A 16,895-nucleotide genomic window follows, 5' to 3' on the forward strand; every position below is an offset into this window, starting at 1 on the left:
CCATCAGTTCAATTTTGTATGGCTATAACCTCAGAGAGGATATAGCTATGTCTGTGCTAAATTAAATGTAAGGGAGGCCAGATGTGAGCTGTGGTATGTTTTGGTTGGATAACTTTGGGTGCAGAATTTAGACTTAGTGACTTTCCAACTGTCTCACCCAAAAAAAAACTCACAGAACTAATGGTCTGCTTTATGGGATCATTTTGAGAAAAAGCTGAAAGGGAAAAAAATCTTACAATCTTACTTAAATGGATTTGTTAGCTTGTCCATGGGGACACTCCCTTCACCAGTGCCAATAGAAACTCATACATAACTCCTATATACAATTCTTTCTTTGACTTTCTGTAAATCTTCCATAGAACATTACCCAAGACACTCATTATTTGAAGGTAAACTATATGCCAGAACATACATTGTGCCAATTAAAGGGAGCTAGGTGAAACAGAAGACAGAGTCAGGAAGACCTGAGTTCAGATTCGGCTTCAGATACTTAATAGCTGTGCAATCCTGGGCAAATCAGTTAACCTCTGTTTGCCTCAGTTTCCTTAGTTGTAAAAAAGACCATAATAGTGCTTACCTCCCAAAGTCATTGTAAGGATCAAATGAGATAGTATTCATAACATACTTTGCAAACCTTAAAACATTACATAAATACTAGCTATTATGACTATTATTGTGTTTTTTTTTCTTATTTTTCCCTTACTCTACTGACATGGCTGGCCCACCTATTTTTCTCTCCTATGTCAAGAGAGATGATGTCATGATGTTACTTTTGCACACGTGAGTCATCCTTGGTGTTGTTACAGTCTACTTCTAACTGCTATGCGTTTTTCCTTGCCCTATGGGTCCCCTGGAATTTTTATTCTTTTAAGACAATGATATTCTATGTTTCATAATCCCATAGCATCACTGCAAGAATAGTACTGTTCATAATTGGTTTTCATGAGCAGGGTCAAGTTGTGATTACTAAAAGTGCTGCCTCTTTTCTCAGAAGTGATCTAGCCCAATTTAATCTTTTTCTTGAGTTCTAGGCTCAGTTCATTACCCATCTCTGCCACCAGCAGTAAAATATGAATTATTTTATAAATAGGGAAATAGATTGGTGTAATGGAAAGGATGCTAGATTATGAGTTTGAAGACCTCATTTCAAATCCTACTGTTGCCACTAACTGCCTGTGTGACCATGGGCAAGTCATTTAACTTCTAAGGGACTTAGTTCATCATGTGTAAAATGAGGTAATTCAAGTACGTGACCTCTAAATGTACTTTCAGCTCTGAATTTATGATAGTGCAGTTGACCCACTGATATAATTGGGACAATATATGTTCTTCCTGCAATTGTTGTTTTTGTCCCAATGTGAATATATGAATATGTGTGTATATGTGGGTACACATGTGTATCTAAGGTATATATGTGTGTGTATATGCATGTGTATGTGTATATGATCATTCCCCTGTTCTCTCCATGGGCTCTCTCTGTATTGTTCCTGGGCTAAAGCCACCTAAACATGGGATCAATTTACCTTCTAGACTAAAAGCCTTTGTTATAAATAATTCCTAGCCACACATGTTCAGATTTTACCTTTTAAACTGCATTTCAGACCTTCGTACTTTCATATGTTGCTCACATAGTAAGTCTTGTTGGTTAGTACAGAGCTCTTTTCTGGAAGACAAATTTTCTTTCTTCAAGTAAACAGACTAGACCAAAGCTACTTGTAAATAGCCTGGGAAACTAGGTGTCTTCATCAGTAGGAGCTGTGGTCTTGTTTGCCAGAATGCAGAAAAAATATGGAACTTGCATGTCAGTGAGAGTTTTATGAATAAGTTGAAAGGAATCATTCTGAACATACCAATTAACTGAAAGAAAGAGAAGCATCTCTCCCTTCTTTCCGCACTCAGCTCCCTATGTCTCTGTCCTGTCTCTTTCTCTCTCATTATTTTCTCTCTATATCTATACACATATATGTATACGTAAGTACATATATGTGCATGTAGATGCATATATAATTATGTTATATTATTAGATTCATCAGCATCATAACCCAATATATTTTATAAATGTTAGAGACCTAATGAATTTGATTAAAGCAGTTTAATTAAAGTGTACTTCACTGTGCTTCTCCCCCCTTCCAGACAAAACAGCTCAGTGAACAGGTAGCATATCCCTAGTGAACTGTGAATATCAAAGTCGGGAAAAATTCTTCATTTTAATGAGCTGCGTTTTCAGAGCCTGGACCTCTCCCCTGACAGGGTTGGTTGCAAGAGGCAAAAATGAAAGTACCTGTTTTCCTTTGAGACATTAGGCTGCTAAATGCTGCGAATGCGAGAAATTAAAATCAGGGCTCTGAGTTACTTTAAGTCTCCTCTGTCTCAAACTTGCCCTTGGGCTGGAAACTATTGTTAAAAGGAAAAAAAAAAGCTCTAACATTAAGAACAACTTCTAGCATGTAAGAAGGGATTCCTCCGCCTTTGGATATACAGCTTTTATGACAGGGAAGCCCATTTAACTCCATTTTTAAAAGGTACACTCTTAATCTAGAAGCACATTCGTTTTGAAATACAAATATCCAACCAAATGGAACTGCATTGCCCATAATGCCCACTTCATTAATGCTTCGCTTTGCAATCTACCATCAGAGCTAATACTTTACCTTTGCCAGCTGGGATCGATGATTATAGCTATTTCCCCGATTACGTTACACACAGGGTGAGTAGAACTGTTATTTCTTGAGTAAAGATCATTCACTAAAGTTTTAATGGGATGACTCGTTCAGCAGTATTATACAATTTTTCTTTAAGCATATCAGAAAATTGATACTCAGACTGCTAACTCAGGAGGACACATTGTTACAATGGGTTTGTTTTTGTGATTTTTAAAAAAGGAAACCTTTCATATTTTTGCAGAAAAAGGGAATCAGAGAGTAATCATTTAATCCACATAAATGCCAAATTCTCTGGAAAGGGAATAGCCCAACTGCCAACCCCAACCCATAACCATGGGTATAGATGCTCTTGAAGAGGGAAGGAAATGAAGCTTCACGTAATTAGAATTTCAAGTCAGGAAAGTTGTCATGAAAGTTCTGGGGAAAACGAAGCCAGGTTTCAAAGAGCGACATTTACAGAGAGAATAATCATAATTACCTCCGCTTGGTGAGGGTGCATCCACTGGTTCTGGATTGACTCCCAGGTAATTAACTGACTGCAGCAAGACAGACCCAGGGCTGCTGTTTCCTCTCCTTACATCTGAGGCTAGCAGAGAAGCAAGGTGGCATCTCTCCTCAAGTACAACGTGCTGAGCAGCAGTACTGTTGCCCCCTACACACCTTCCTTCTGCTTTGAACTGATTTCCAAAACAAGGGATTGCCTTTCTTCAAGATTTAAGTGAACTTTATTTTCCTCCTTAACCCTTTAAGACATTCCTAGCACCTTGGTCACACTTGCATTTCTCCATCTTCATACCCATCCAGAGTGGGTATGCCTTTGAGAAGCTTGTAGAGTCTGAAAATCTAATTCAGATCTTTGCCTTGTGTAGATCAAAATTCCAGTCATACAACAGTGTACTCCTTTGTTCTTTTTCTCTTTTTTTTCTCTCCTTAAAATCAATGATTGGGCAAATGACTACATATTCTCAAGGTACTTTCCATTTTGGCCCCCAGAGTTCCATGCTCAGCAGACAGAAAGGCTATTATGGCAATGATACAACCTTCATATGACATAGTGAACTGTCTCCCTGCTCCCCCACCTTAAAGACCTGATTTTTTAAAAAAATTGTCTTATTTTTTTTAATGAATAGAAATCTGTTTTCTCTCCTTTCCATCACCTATCATCCTATGTGTGGAGGGGAATATTTGAATAAATTATGCATCTTCAAGGAAAACAAATTCCCTTTTTCACTATGTTTTTTAAAAATAGATATCTCATTCTGTCCAGTGGATCCATCACCTCTTTTCAAGAAGTGGATAGCATGTTCTATCATTGATTCTCTGAAATGATTGGTGATCATTGTATTGCTCATAGATCTTACAGCTTTCAAAGTTGTTTGTCTTTACAGTATTGTTATTGTATACATTGTTCTGATTCTGCTTCTCATTTCACTTTTCTCCAGTTTGTAAAAGTGGCCAAAAATTTTGTAATATTGATATTGTTGCATAAATCTCTGGTTTTGCTTTCACTCCATCAGTTCAGTTGAGTCCTTCCAAATCTCTTTGAAACCATGCCTTGTCATTTCATACAACACAATATTCCAATATATTCAGTTTCTTCTGTCAATATATATCTTTAATATCAGGCACTGCATCCATTGTATGACTGAGTTGTAGCAGGAGGGTTGGGATGGCCAATGATTTTATTGACTTAGGGAACTCACAGATAAGGAAATACTCCACCAATATAAGTTGACACCTTTCTTGCAACCTAGATTCTTAAAGAATTGCATGGGTACAGAGCTAATATGTGTTAGAAATAGGGCAGTAAAAGGAAAACTCCACCATCAACTTACCACATGAAATCTTATATAGAGTATGCCTGTTTTCTTAAAAATGTACTTTCATTTAAAGTCATATGATCATCTAGACTTTATAGATGGAAAGGGACTTACAGGCCATCCAGCATAAACTCCTCATTTTACAGATAAGGAATTGTTGAAGTCTAGAGAGAGGTGATGTGATTTGCCCTGAGTCATGCAGCTAGTAAGTGTATGAGATAGGATTCACATTCATCTTGCCGATTTCCAATCAAATTCCCTATCCACTACACCATTATAGCAAAATATAATTATTAAAAGAGTGCTTGTTTTATTGCACAGTGACTTTGATAAATTTTGGACAAACAATGTACCTTGGGGTTCAGAATAGTTATGGCTTTTCAGAGATTTTTCAGATTGTATAAAACCATTTGTAGATGAACATAAACACAAGAAATTTTGAACTCTCTAATATAATAATATCTACCAAGTATTTGGTAAATAATCAACTTTAACTATCTAAGATCAAAGTTTTCTGTCTCCTTATTATTTTCTAGTCTTTATCATGCCTTACTACCTTTTAAGGGAAACAAGCAATCTGACCAACATCAAAGAATCCATGGAGTATCTTGTCTTAAAGTGTTTTAGCAAATTATCTTAGGAGAAAGAGTGAGCCCCAATAGTAGTACTAGACATATCTCATCATATAACTTTTTCTTTTTTTTGTATGTGCCTTTATTTTTGTTGGTTTTTTGTCAGCTATATCCCCCACTGTGTTCATACTCACCCTCTCCAGAAAGATCTCTCCCAAATTCCCTTGAAATAGAGAATAAATGAGGAAGAAAAAATGTTCCACAAGACTGATCAACACATTAGAAAAGTTTCTTCAAGCTTGGTCATTATTTTGTATGTAATTTTATAGACACATATTTGCTTAAGTGTACAGGAAATAATCACAGAAATCTTTTATTGATAAATATCAACATTTTACAAGGTATAAGAATATATCAGCTATCATGTTCATATTAAAGCTAAAGAATATGAGAAGGAAAGATCATTCTAGAATGTATCATTTGATTAAGCTTGAAAATCAAGATTTTAATATTTTTCTCTTATTTTTATAGTGTTTTTTCCAGGAACTTCAATGTTTCCTGATTTTTTGACCCATTTTATTGAACTCTTTCTTCTATTTTTCTATTAAAGAAATCATATATTTTCCATTTCTTTGTATTTGCACACTTTTGTTTCCCGTTTCCTCTCCTTTACTTGTCTTTTTCTTGTAAGAAGCATTTATTTGGGTCTCACCAATCTCAGAAACTGCAGAACAGATGGTAGTTCCTTAGGGAATCAAAACAAGGTATTATTTGATGATCTTGCAATCTCTTACCCTATTATTTTTCCTGTGCCTAGACTACACCTCATATTTGCACAAACAGCACAGATTCAAACCAGCAAATCATATGCACATTAGATTTAAGTGCCAAAATCCTCTTTCAAAAATATCTTTTTTCTTTCCAAAGGGAGTTGTAGCATCATAACTTGCTATCCAGGCAAATCCATAATTTTAAAACACACACATACAGAGTTCATCTCCAAAAATAAAATTACATGTCTGAGCTCAATGTGGGAAATGAAACTGATATTTAAGTACAATTCTGAGATGCTTGATTTTCCAGGGAGCTGAACTGTGAACATTCTTCATAACAACATGCCATTTTGAGTTCTTACGTGCTATAATTCTTCAATTTATGCTCTAATAGAAACTACTTTGATTAAAAATAGAAGGAAACTGTCTTTTTTCCATGCCAGTCTGTCCATATTAACAAATAGTCATGAAATATGAGACTGATTTTTATATATCATTCAATTTACCATCTGAAAAATCCCCTAAAAACTCTTCAAATTTTACTGTTAAGTAGATGGCATTAAGCTTCATCAACACGTGGTGTTTCTTGCTTAAAAACAAATCAATTCCCCTCAGCAATAAAGTTTATATATTACTATTAATACTTAAATATCTTCACTAAAAAGTTGAGATTTTGAACAAGTTATTTAATTTCTCTGGGTATCATTTTCTTCATTTCTAAAATGAAGATGGTAATGGATGGGATAGAAGACAAATTGAAGTTTACATACTTTACAGTATAATGATGTTTTGAATAAAGAAGACTTAGATGTCAGTTAGCATGTTCCAGGAATTAGGATGTTGAAGAAGCTTCATTCTTCATTGCTACAATTAAAAGATTTCCCGTACACTTCCCCCCAACAAAAAGTACCTGACGCATGGGAAATCCAAATGTCTGTTGAAAATTATTTCTATTGATGCTACATGAAAAACTGAGACATTTCATGATGTTTTGGGATTATGAAACAAATACTTCTAACCAGTGCCCTCCATGATTATTCAAAATATTTAGGCTTTATAACTGTAGAGGAGGTTATAGCTTATATTTTGGTGTTATACCGTTTGTCTTACTTCACAATTTTGAGTGATTTCTCAAGTGGTTTGTTGTGGTGTCATCATTTTAATATATATATATATATATATATATATATATATACAGGTTTTTATTTATTTTTAGTGTTCAACATTCACTTGTGTAAGATTTTCAGTTTTAAATTTTATCCCTCTCCCTCTCTTCCTCCCTTACCAAGATGGCATGTAATCTATTATAGGCTCTACTTATTAGTGATCTTACACTGAGTTATCCAGCTATCTAGGACTCAGTTTCCTTTCAAATCACATAAAGGGTTTGAACTCTAAGGCCTCTGAAGGACTTGCCACTTTTTCTCCTTGGACACTTGTGAGTGCACATACAACGTTCATTAGACACGCTAGGCCTCAGTTTCAGGTAGAGTCCATGGAGGGGCTTCTAGCGAAAATGCTTTTCAGTTTCAATGCCCAAGTTCCACTTAATGGCTGGCTCAGAGTGATTGTCAATAGAAACAACAGTTTCTCTTTCCTTCCCTGCATCATTTATTTTTTTTTTTTCTGCTCATTAAAAAGGCCATTCCCTGACTACTTTTTAAAGAGGCCTATTCACTCAATGGGCGTTATTCTAAGAGAATACCTGAAAAGGCCAAGGTCTCCCTTTGCATCCTGGCCCATCTCTAGTTATCTTGTTGAATATCTGGTCACTGGATCCAGATGGCTCAGGAGGAGAAAGTGAGGCTGGTGACCTTGCACAGACCTTCCTCACTCAGAACAAAGTCCAGTGCAAGTCATGTCATCATTTCTCTAATGTCATGGTCCTCTTCAAAAATGAAGGATGAACACAACTTTTACATTTATATTAAACATATGTTCACATTAGTCATGATGTAAAGAAGAGTAAGAACTAATGGGAGGAACCACGGGAAAAAAGAAACAACAAAAGAAAAAGAAAGAAAATAGTATGCTTCCATATGCATTCATAGTCCAAAGTTCTTTCTCTGGTTATGGATAGCATTTTACATCATGAGTCTTTTGGAGTTGCCTTAGATCTTTGCATTGATGAGAAGAACTAAGTCTATCAACATAAGTCATGGAGCAATGCGGCTGTTACTGTGTACAGTGTTCTCCTGGTTCTTCTCTTTTCACTCAGTATTAGTTCCAGGTTTTTCTGAAGTCTGCCTGCTCATCATTTCTTATAGCACAATAATATTCCATTACATTCATATGGCGTGACTTGTCCAGCCATTCCCCAAATGATGGACGTCCCCTCAATTTCCAGTTCTTGGCCACCACAAAAAGAACTGTTATAAATGTTTTTGTACATATGTGCCCTTTTACTGCTTTTGTGATCTCTTCAGCTTGCAGACCTAGAAGTGGTATTGCAGTGTCAAAGGGTAGGCACAGTTTTATAACCCTTGTGACATAGTTCCAAATTGTTCTCCAGAATGGTTGGATCAGTTCACAACTCCATCAACAATTCATTACTGTTCCAACTTTCCCACATCTTCTGCTGTGTTTATCATTTTCCTGTTCTGTCATGCTAATGTGATGTCATCTTGTAGATGGAATTCACAATAAAGTGCTTCCCACGACCACCCAATGATGTTTTTTAACTGAACCAAATTAGACATCTACAATGACCACATATAAGTCCCTAACCACTTAGAGTTCATCACTTATCTGCAAAGTTCTATCACTCCTAATGGTTAAGTAAAATGAGGAAGTTGGATTAAATGTTCCCTAAAAGTCCTTTACAGATTTAACTATAATCTTATAGTTCCATAAGTCCATGTTATAGAATTTAAAGGAGCAGTTCCTAGGAAATGCTGTCCAAAGCATCCATCCAGAGTGATCTTTTCACCAACAAAATCAGCCTAACAATGAAAAACTCCACAATATCTGCAGACCAGTTAAGATATATCAATTCCTCTTTAGACCCTGGAGAGCATATACTGCTTGCATATTTAAGGATATATTTGATATGTGTAGTCTCTCAGCCACCTTATGAGAGTGATTCTTTCAAAATGGATGATTGAGCTTTTTTAAAAAATTCATTTATTTTTAGTTTTCAAAATTCACTTCCACAAAATTTTGTGCTTCAAATTTTCTCCCCATCTCCTCCCCTACCCAAAGGATAGCTTGTATTCTTATTATCTTTTCCTCCAATCTGCCCTCCCTTCTATCCTCACCCCCTCCTCTTATCCTCTTCCCTTCTATTTTCCTGTAGGGCAAGATAGATTTCTAAAGCCCAGTGACTATTTTATTTCCTAGTTGCATGTAAAAGGAGTTTTTAATATTCATTTTTAAAACTCTGAGTTCTACAAGGCAAGCAATTGGCTCAGGAGGAGAAAGTGAGGCACAGTCCTTGCACAGTCCTCCCTCGCTCAAAACAAAGTCAAGTGCAAGTCATGTCATCATTTCTTTGATGTCATGATCCTCTTAGAAAACAAAGGATGAACACAACCTTTGAGTAGACCAAGCTGCCTAAATGAAGACCCAGCTAGCTAGGTAACTCAGCTCATCCTCTCAATCAAGCCTTCTACCTTTCCTTGGCTTCTCCAAAAGAAGGTAAATTTTGATGGCCAGAAGATTCCCAGTTAACTTGGGGTATATTGGCTAGATTATTTTCCTTTCCTTTCCTTTCCTTTCCTTTCCTTTCCTTTCCTTTCCTTTCCTTTCCTTTCCTTTCCTTTCCTTTCCTTTCCTTTCCTTTCCTTTCCTTTCCTTCCCTTCCCTTCCCTTCCCTTCCCTTCCCTTCCCTTCCCTTCCCTTCCCTTCCCTTCCCTTCCCTTCCTTCCTTTCCTTTCCTTTCCTTCCCTTCCCTTCCCTTCCCTTCCTCTTCCCTTCCCTTCCTTTCCTTTCCTTTCCTTTCCTTTCCTTTCCTTTCCTTTCCTTTCCTTTCCTTTCCTTTCCTTCCCTTCCCTTCCTTTCCTTTCCTTTCCTTCCTCCCTTTCTTCTTTCCTTCCTCTCTTCCTCCATTCTTTCTTTTCCTTTCTTTCTTCCTTCCTTCCTTCCTTCCTTCCTTCCTTCCTTCCTTCCTTCCTTCCTTCCTTCCTTCCTTCCATTCTTTCTCTTTCTTTTCTTTCTTTCTTTCTTTCTTTCTTTTTCTTTCTTTCTTTCTTTCTTTCTTTCTTTCTTTCTTTCTTTCTTTCTTTCTTTCTTTCTTTCTTTCTTTCTTTCTTTCTTTCCTTCTTTCTTCTTTCTTTCTTTCTTTCTTTCTTTCTTTCTTTCTTTCTCTCCTCTAAAACCCCTGTGCACTATGAAACCCATGGATTGAACAAGGAGGGGTCCCTGCCCAATTTCCACTCAGTGGCTGTTTTGAGACCTCCCTGGTGTAGTTTGAATGTCAGCAGTAACAGTTTGTCTTCAAAACAACAACCCTAAGACTCCTGCCCCCTCCCAGCATGATTTATATATTTATTTTTTCTTCTCTATTAAAGGGGCCATCCCCCTGACTAATTTTGAAAGAGACCTACTCACTGAATGGACATTACCTCACCCAAGTGAGTAACTGAAAAGGCCTTAGCCTAAAAGGCAAAGGTCTCTTACTGCATCCTGGGTCATCTCCAATTGTCCTGATGAATATCTGGTCACTGGATTCAGATAGCTCTGGAGGAGAAGTGAGGCTGGTGACCTGCACAGCCCTCCCTCACTCAAAACAAAGTCAAGTGCAAGTCATGTCATTATTTCTCTGATGCTATGGTCCTCTTCAAAAACAAAGGATGAACACAACAACAGCAAGGTTATACATATGTAGTCATGCAAAACACTTCCATGTTGTGAAAGACTAACTATATTTCCTCTGTCCTATCCATCCTTCATTTATTCTATCCTCTCCTTTGACCTGTCCCTCTACCAAAGTCTTTACTTTTGATTACCCCTTTCCCCAAACTGCAGTCCCTTCTGTTATCTCCCCCTTTTGATCCCCTTCCACCCTGCTTTCCTGTAGGGTAAGAAAAACTTTCATACGCAATTGAGTGTGTATGTTATTCCCTCCTGAAGCCAAATCCAATGAAAGGAAGGCTCACTTATTCCCTCTCACCTTCCCCTTCTCCTCCATTGTAAAAGCTCTTTCTTGCCTCTTTTATGTGAGATGATTTGCTACCTTCTACCTCTCCCTTTCTCTTTCTCCTAGTACATTCCTCTCAAAACTTAATTTTCTTTTTTAGATATCATTTCTTCATATTCAGCTCACTCTGTGCCCTTTCTCTCTCTCTCTCTCTCTCCTCTCTCTCTCTCTCTCTCTCTCTCTCTCTCTCTCTCTCTCTCTCTGTATCAGTCTCTCTATATATACATATGTACATATATATACATATATGTACATACACACATATATACTGAGAAAGATCTCATGAGTTACAAATACCATCTTTCCACGTAGTAATGTAAGCAGTTTAACTTTAATAAGTTCCTTCCTGTTTAACTTTTCATACTTCTTTTGATTCTTATATTTGAAAGTCAAATTTTCTATTCTGCTCTAGTCTTTTCAACAAAAATGCTTAGAAATCCTCTGTTTCACTGAAGTTCCATTTTTCCCTCTGAAGTATTATACTCAGTTTTGCTGGGTAGGTGGCTCTTGCTTCTAATTGTATCTCCTTTGACCTCTGGAACATCATGTTCTAAATCCTCTAATCGCTTAGTGTAGAAGTTGCTAAATCTTGACTTTTCCTGATTGCATGTCCACAATACTTGAATTTCTTGTTTCTGGTTCCTTGTAATATTTTCTCCTTTATCTGTGAACTCTGGAATTTGGTTATAATATTCCTAGGAGTTTCCTTTTGGGATCTCTTTCAGAAGGTGATTGGTGAACTCTTTCCATTCCTATTTTACCCTCTGGTTCTAGAATATCAGGGCAAGTTACCTTGACAGTTTCTTGAAAGATGATGTCTAGGCTCTTTTTTTGATCATGGCTTACAGGTAGTCCAAAATTTTTTTAAATGGTCTCTCCTGGATTCATTTTCCATGTCAGTTGTTTTCACAATGAGATACTTCACATTGTCTTCTATTTTTAATTCTTTTGATTTTGTTTTATAATTTCTTGATTTCTCATAAAGTCTTTAGCTTCTATCAGCTCCATTCTAATTTTCAAGGAATTATTTTCTTCAGTGAGCTTTTGGGCCTTTTATTCCCTTTGACTCATTCTGCTTTATAAGTCATTCTTCTGACCAGCTTTTTGGATCTCTCTGCCATTTGAGTTAGTCTCATTTTAAAGCTATTACTTTCTTCAGCATTTTTGGGGTTTTCTTTAGCAACCTGTTGACTCATGTTTCATGATTTTCTTGCATCGCTGTTTCCAATTTTCATTTCATTGCTAATTTTCATTTCTCTTTCCAATTTTTGCTCTACTTCCTGCCAGGCCTAGAGGCCTGTGGGCTACCCAAGTCTTACCTTACCTCTATCAGAGGTCTTCGGCTGGCCAAACCGGATACTCGTATGATAGAAGAGACCTATCAGAATCAAACAAGGGTTGAGCTTTATTCAGGGTTCTGGTTACAAGTGCAGGGGGAATTCTTCCTTAGGAGGGAGAGAGAAAGATCTCCCAAGGAGGCAAAGATCTTACAATAAGAGATTGGAAGTAGAAGTATAAGTGGGGAGAGAGGGGGAGGGGAGAGAAGAGAGAGGAAAAGCGGAGCCTTGTTGTCCTCACTGCTCCGCGCCCCTCCGCCCCAGAGCTTTCAGGCTTTCCTGATCCTACTTAAACCCTCCAGCAACCTAGTTTGCATCTGAATACCGTGCTGTTAGATAACAATAGGTGTGCCCAGATCCAGGACAATCTCGAGGGCAGGGAGAGCTCTCTCCCATCACGTTTCTCATGGGAAGAGGCGGAAATACACGAGATAGCTCGGTTCACCTCGATTCCCGGTCATTTCCTGGGGGGCCTCGTGAGAACTCTAAGATTTAGAAGTTCCCACCTTTACCCGCCCGAGACTGTCCACATGGAATTGAGCTTCCATCCCCAGCAACTTCCCTTACTTGATTTTCAGAAGCCATGAAACACAAAGGAAATGTATATACATACATACATATATATGTATATACATTATATGCACACACATATGTACACATATTAGTTATATATATATGTTACATAGAGAAAAACACATGTAGTATGTATATATATTTGTGGGTATTTGTATACATATGTGTGTGTACATATGTGAGCATATGTGTATATATGTATTGTATTTATATACATATGTATATGCATATATATACACAGACACATATATATGTATATGTACACATACATACATATACACACACATACATGTTTATCTGGGTTTTTTTCCTGAGGATTAAATTGTATCCTGGAATCTTTTGCTCAATATTTATTTACAAATCTGAAAGGATAATAATTAATGAACATTGTAGCCTAGCACCTTCTGCTACAACAGGTCTCAGATTATGCTGTGCTATATCAACTTGAAGTTTGGATATTAGATAACCTCTGGTTCCCAACCATTTAAAAAAAATGCTTTGATGATTTATTTTGCTTTGTTTCTAAGTCATTTATGAATGAATCTCATTTTTGTCATGGGCCCTCTTTTATAACAAATAAAGTAGTTAAACAAACCCAATGAGCACAGAGTGGATGCTGGAGAGGGTAAGCAACATTTTGAATCTATAACCACTACCCTTCACTAGTGAAGAAGGGAAAACTTATATTAACATATATTCCTCAAGAACAAGGTTAATAGCTACAATTTCTCAGGGTTTAATTTCCTTTTATATTTATTTGTTTTTCATTTATATTATTATACTCACCTTGAATTCTCCAGCTGACCCACTATTCAAGTTAATCATAATCCACAGTTAACTGTGTCCTTTCAAATTAGCCGGTGTCTTAAACTGGTTATATCAAAGGTAGTCACTGAAGAAACTGCCTGAGCAGTTCAAAACTCTCACAAGCATCGGCCTAAGTTATCAGTACATGAAGAAAGCCATTTGGGAAAAAAATATATTGTCTTTCCATAAAGCAATTGTTGTATTACCTTTGCTGCAATATATGCAGCACTTCTGGGAGTTGTTCCCATGGAAGTTTTGTCTAGAAGCTACATCTTGTGGCTGGAATTGGTTCAGATATTTAAAAGCTACAAAAAAGATGTTAAATGTAAACACACCAGGCCTCACCAACGTTACATGATCCATCAGCTGTGAAAATTTTCATTTCAGAATGACTTGACAACAGCAGAAACTTCCGTACTTAATGAGGATGGGGTCAAGGTGTGATATAGCTGCTTGGATTTTTAACAGATCCCCCAAATCAAAGAAAAATAATTAGCATAAGAGAAACCACCACATTCAAGTAGTTGAAACCTGGTATGAATGAACAAAACTCTGGACTGCCCTGAAAGAGCAATGTGGAAAGAATGCCAAAAAAACAAAAACAAAATGATAGACAGAGAGGTAGATAGCTAGCTAGCTAGCTAGATAGATGGATGGATGGATGGATGGATGGATAGACAGACAGACAGACAGACAGGTAGATAGATAGATAGATAGATAGATAGATAGATAGATAGATAGATAGATAGACAGACAGACAGACAGACAGATAGAGATAGATAGATAGATAGACAGACAGACAGACAGATAGATATAGATAGATAGATAGATAGATAGATAGATAGATAGATAGATAAACATGATAAACATGAAGTCTCTATTGTAACAGTGGTAGACCACATATACTGACTGCTTGTCTTTGTCCCAGGCTTTATATTCTTTTTAATACCAGATGGTGGAGTTACTTTTTTATTAAACTATGCAGGTAAAATCAAACCCAAGCCCTCTGATGGCAAAGCTGTCTAAACCCTGTAACAGTGTGAGACCTCCCCAGAAGTTCCCCTGATTTGTAACTTTTTCTTCTCATATTTTTAAAAAAAGTTTTTTCTAATATTATTTGAACTTTCTATATCTTTGCAATAGAAATTTTTTATAAGAAATTACAGTATAATAAAAAATAAACTGGATCATTTATCATGACTGAAGATTGATGCCTACTTCTATATTCAAATTTCATCACCTCTTCACAGAGTGGAAAGAGATAAATCTCACCATCACTTCTTTTGATTTAGTCAAAATTGAGGACAATTTTCATATCTTTTTTCATATCTTTTATTGTTTTTATTTTAATTTTTATGGTTATTGCATAATATTCTTCACTCCGCAATTCCTAGAAATATAAACATTTTAAGCCTAGAAAGCAATGTAATGTCCATATGCTTCCCTCTTTTGATGCTGTTTATATGGGATGAAAGGTTACAATGCAACACAGTCATGTAGGCAGATGTTTGACTTTCTGCTTTACTTTACATCCATATTTCTAGTTAACCTCTGGTGTCTTTGTGGTTGAAAGAAAATTCAAGTTACCAGGAAACATTTGGGTAAAAATGAAGCAGCTTTGTATGTCACAGTGTCTGCTTAATAGGTATGTACTGGGAGGGCAAATTGGAGAAAGAGAAAACTTTCCCTAGAAACTACCTTTAGTCTTTGAGGTAGTAAATACAACTGGTGACGTTATTCCAAGTCTGTTCTTGAAATGGTCCTCCGAAATATGCCCTTTTTCTGCCATAATTCAGTCCTACATTCTCTTTGTAATTAAATAATTATTTTTATCATCACATCAAAATCAGAACCCTCAGTCTGTGTGTAAACCTTTTAAATGCCATAATAAAAATACAGTTCCCAAGAGTTATAAATGTCATCTTCTCATGTAAAGATGTAAACAGTTTAGTCTTATTGAATAACATGTTATTGTTCCATTTTCTGTTTACCTTCTTATGCTTCTCTTGAGTCTTGTATTTGAATATTGAATTTTCTGTTCAGTTCTGATTCTTTCATCAGGAATGACTGAGAGTTCCCTATTTCATTGAATGTCTATTTTCCTCCTGAAACATTATGCTCATTTTTGCTGGGGTGTTGATTCTTGGTTGTAATCCAAACTCCTTTGCCTTCCAGAATATCATATCCCAAGCCCTCTGATCATTTAATGTAGAGGCTGCTAAGTCCTGCCTAATCCTGACTGTGGTTTCACAATGTTTAAATTGTTTCCTTTTGGTTGCTTGAAATATTTTCTTCTTTGCCCAATAATTCTGGAATTTGGATACAACATTACTTGATGTTTTCATTTTGCTCTCTCTTTGAAGAGGTGATTGGTGAATTCTTTCACTTCTGCTTCTAGCATATTGTAGTGTCAATGTAATACCACAGCAGCCTCTATGGATTTGCAGGTGCATTTCCAGGATAAATTTGCAATATATAAACTCTCTTCTTCAAAGAAGAAACCAAAATATTTTTTCAAATACCAGAAAGTCAATTCCACCATGGTAACAACGAAGTTTGTACACATTACCAATAAAGGGAGCACAGCCATCCCCAAGTCTTCCCTCTGTCAGGTCTCCCCACAAACAAGCTCCCCTAGGCAAAATCACTCCTCTCACTCACGCTAGCTACACTGTTCTGCTCTGTCTGCTCTCTCCCAACTCTGCCTCACCCTCTCTCTCAGCTCCACTCTTCCTGTTTCACCCATTAGGCAACCTCTACCCACCACTAGCTTCATATAACTCAGGCTGTGGCTGGGCCAAAGTTCAAAGCAAGTCACATGGACCAATTAAAGGACAAGGAAGATCTTCAAAGTCACTTAATGTTACACTCAGCTTCAATATTTTTCATGTCCATTAATAGGTCAATGAGAGTTTGGGAGTAATGTATAACATTTAGGGCATTTAGGGATAACACAAAATAAATGCATGAAACAATATCTTAAGGTGGGTCTTGGGTATAAGCAACCCATCATTCTCACCTCAAGCAAATGGCACCCAAAATCCCTTGGGGTAAGAGGCAAAAGTCCCTTCTCCTACAGCTACTTCCTGCTGAGATTGGACATAGAGCTGTCCTTGCCTTAACAGGTCCCATGCAAAGGGGTGAGGTCTTTAGCCAGTATCTGGAGCTTGGTCAATGCCAGGTCCTGGGATGATGCATCACAGTCTTGGACAG

General features: G+C 36.9%; 1 protein-coding gene and 1 long non-coding RNA gene across 5 annotated transcripts in view; one reads left to right on the top strand and one right to left on the bottom strand.

Annotated features, from left to right (window-relative positions):
* Positions 1 to 16,895, top strand: part of TENM3 (teneurin transmembrane protein 3) — a 3,393,579-nt gene that overhangs the window by 1,212,672 nt on the left and 2,164,012 nt on the right. The gene's annotated exons all lie outside the window — the stretch shown is intronic.
* LOC140513089 (uncharacterized) overlaps positions 5,575 to 16,895 on the bottom strand; it is a 29,179-nt gene continuing 17,858 nt past the window's right edge. The window contains exon 3 of the long non-coding RNA XR_011970061.1: positions 5,575 to 5,800. This is a non-coding gene — a long non-coding RNA (uncharacterized lncRNA). The remainder of the gene's footprint in view (positions 5,801 to 16,895) is intronic.

Source organism: Notamacropus eugenii, chromosome 7 (assembly GCF_028372415.1).
Source record: "Notamacropus eugenii isolate mMacEug1 chromosome 7, mMacEug1.pri_v2, whole genome shotgun sequence".
Lineage (NCBI taxonomy): Eukaryota > Metazoa > Chordata > Mammalia > Diprotodontia > Macropodidae > Notamacropus > Notamacropus eugenii.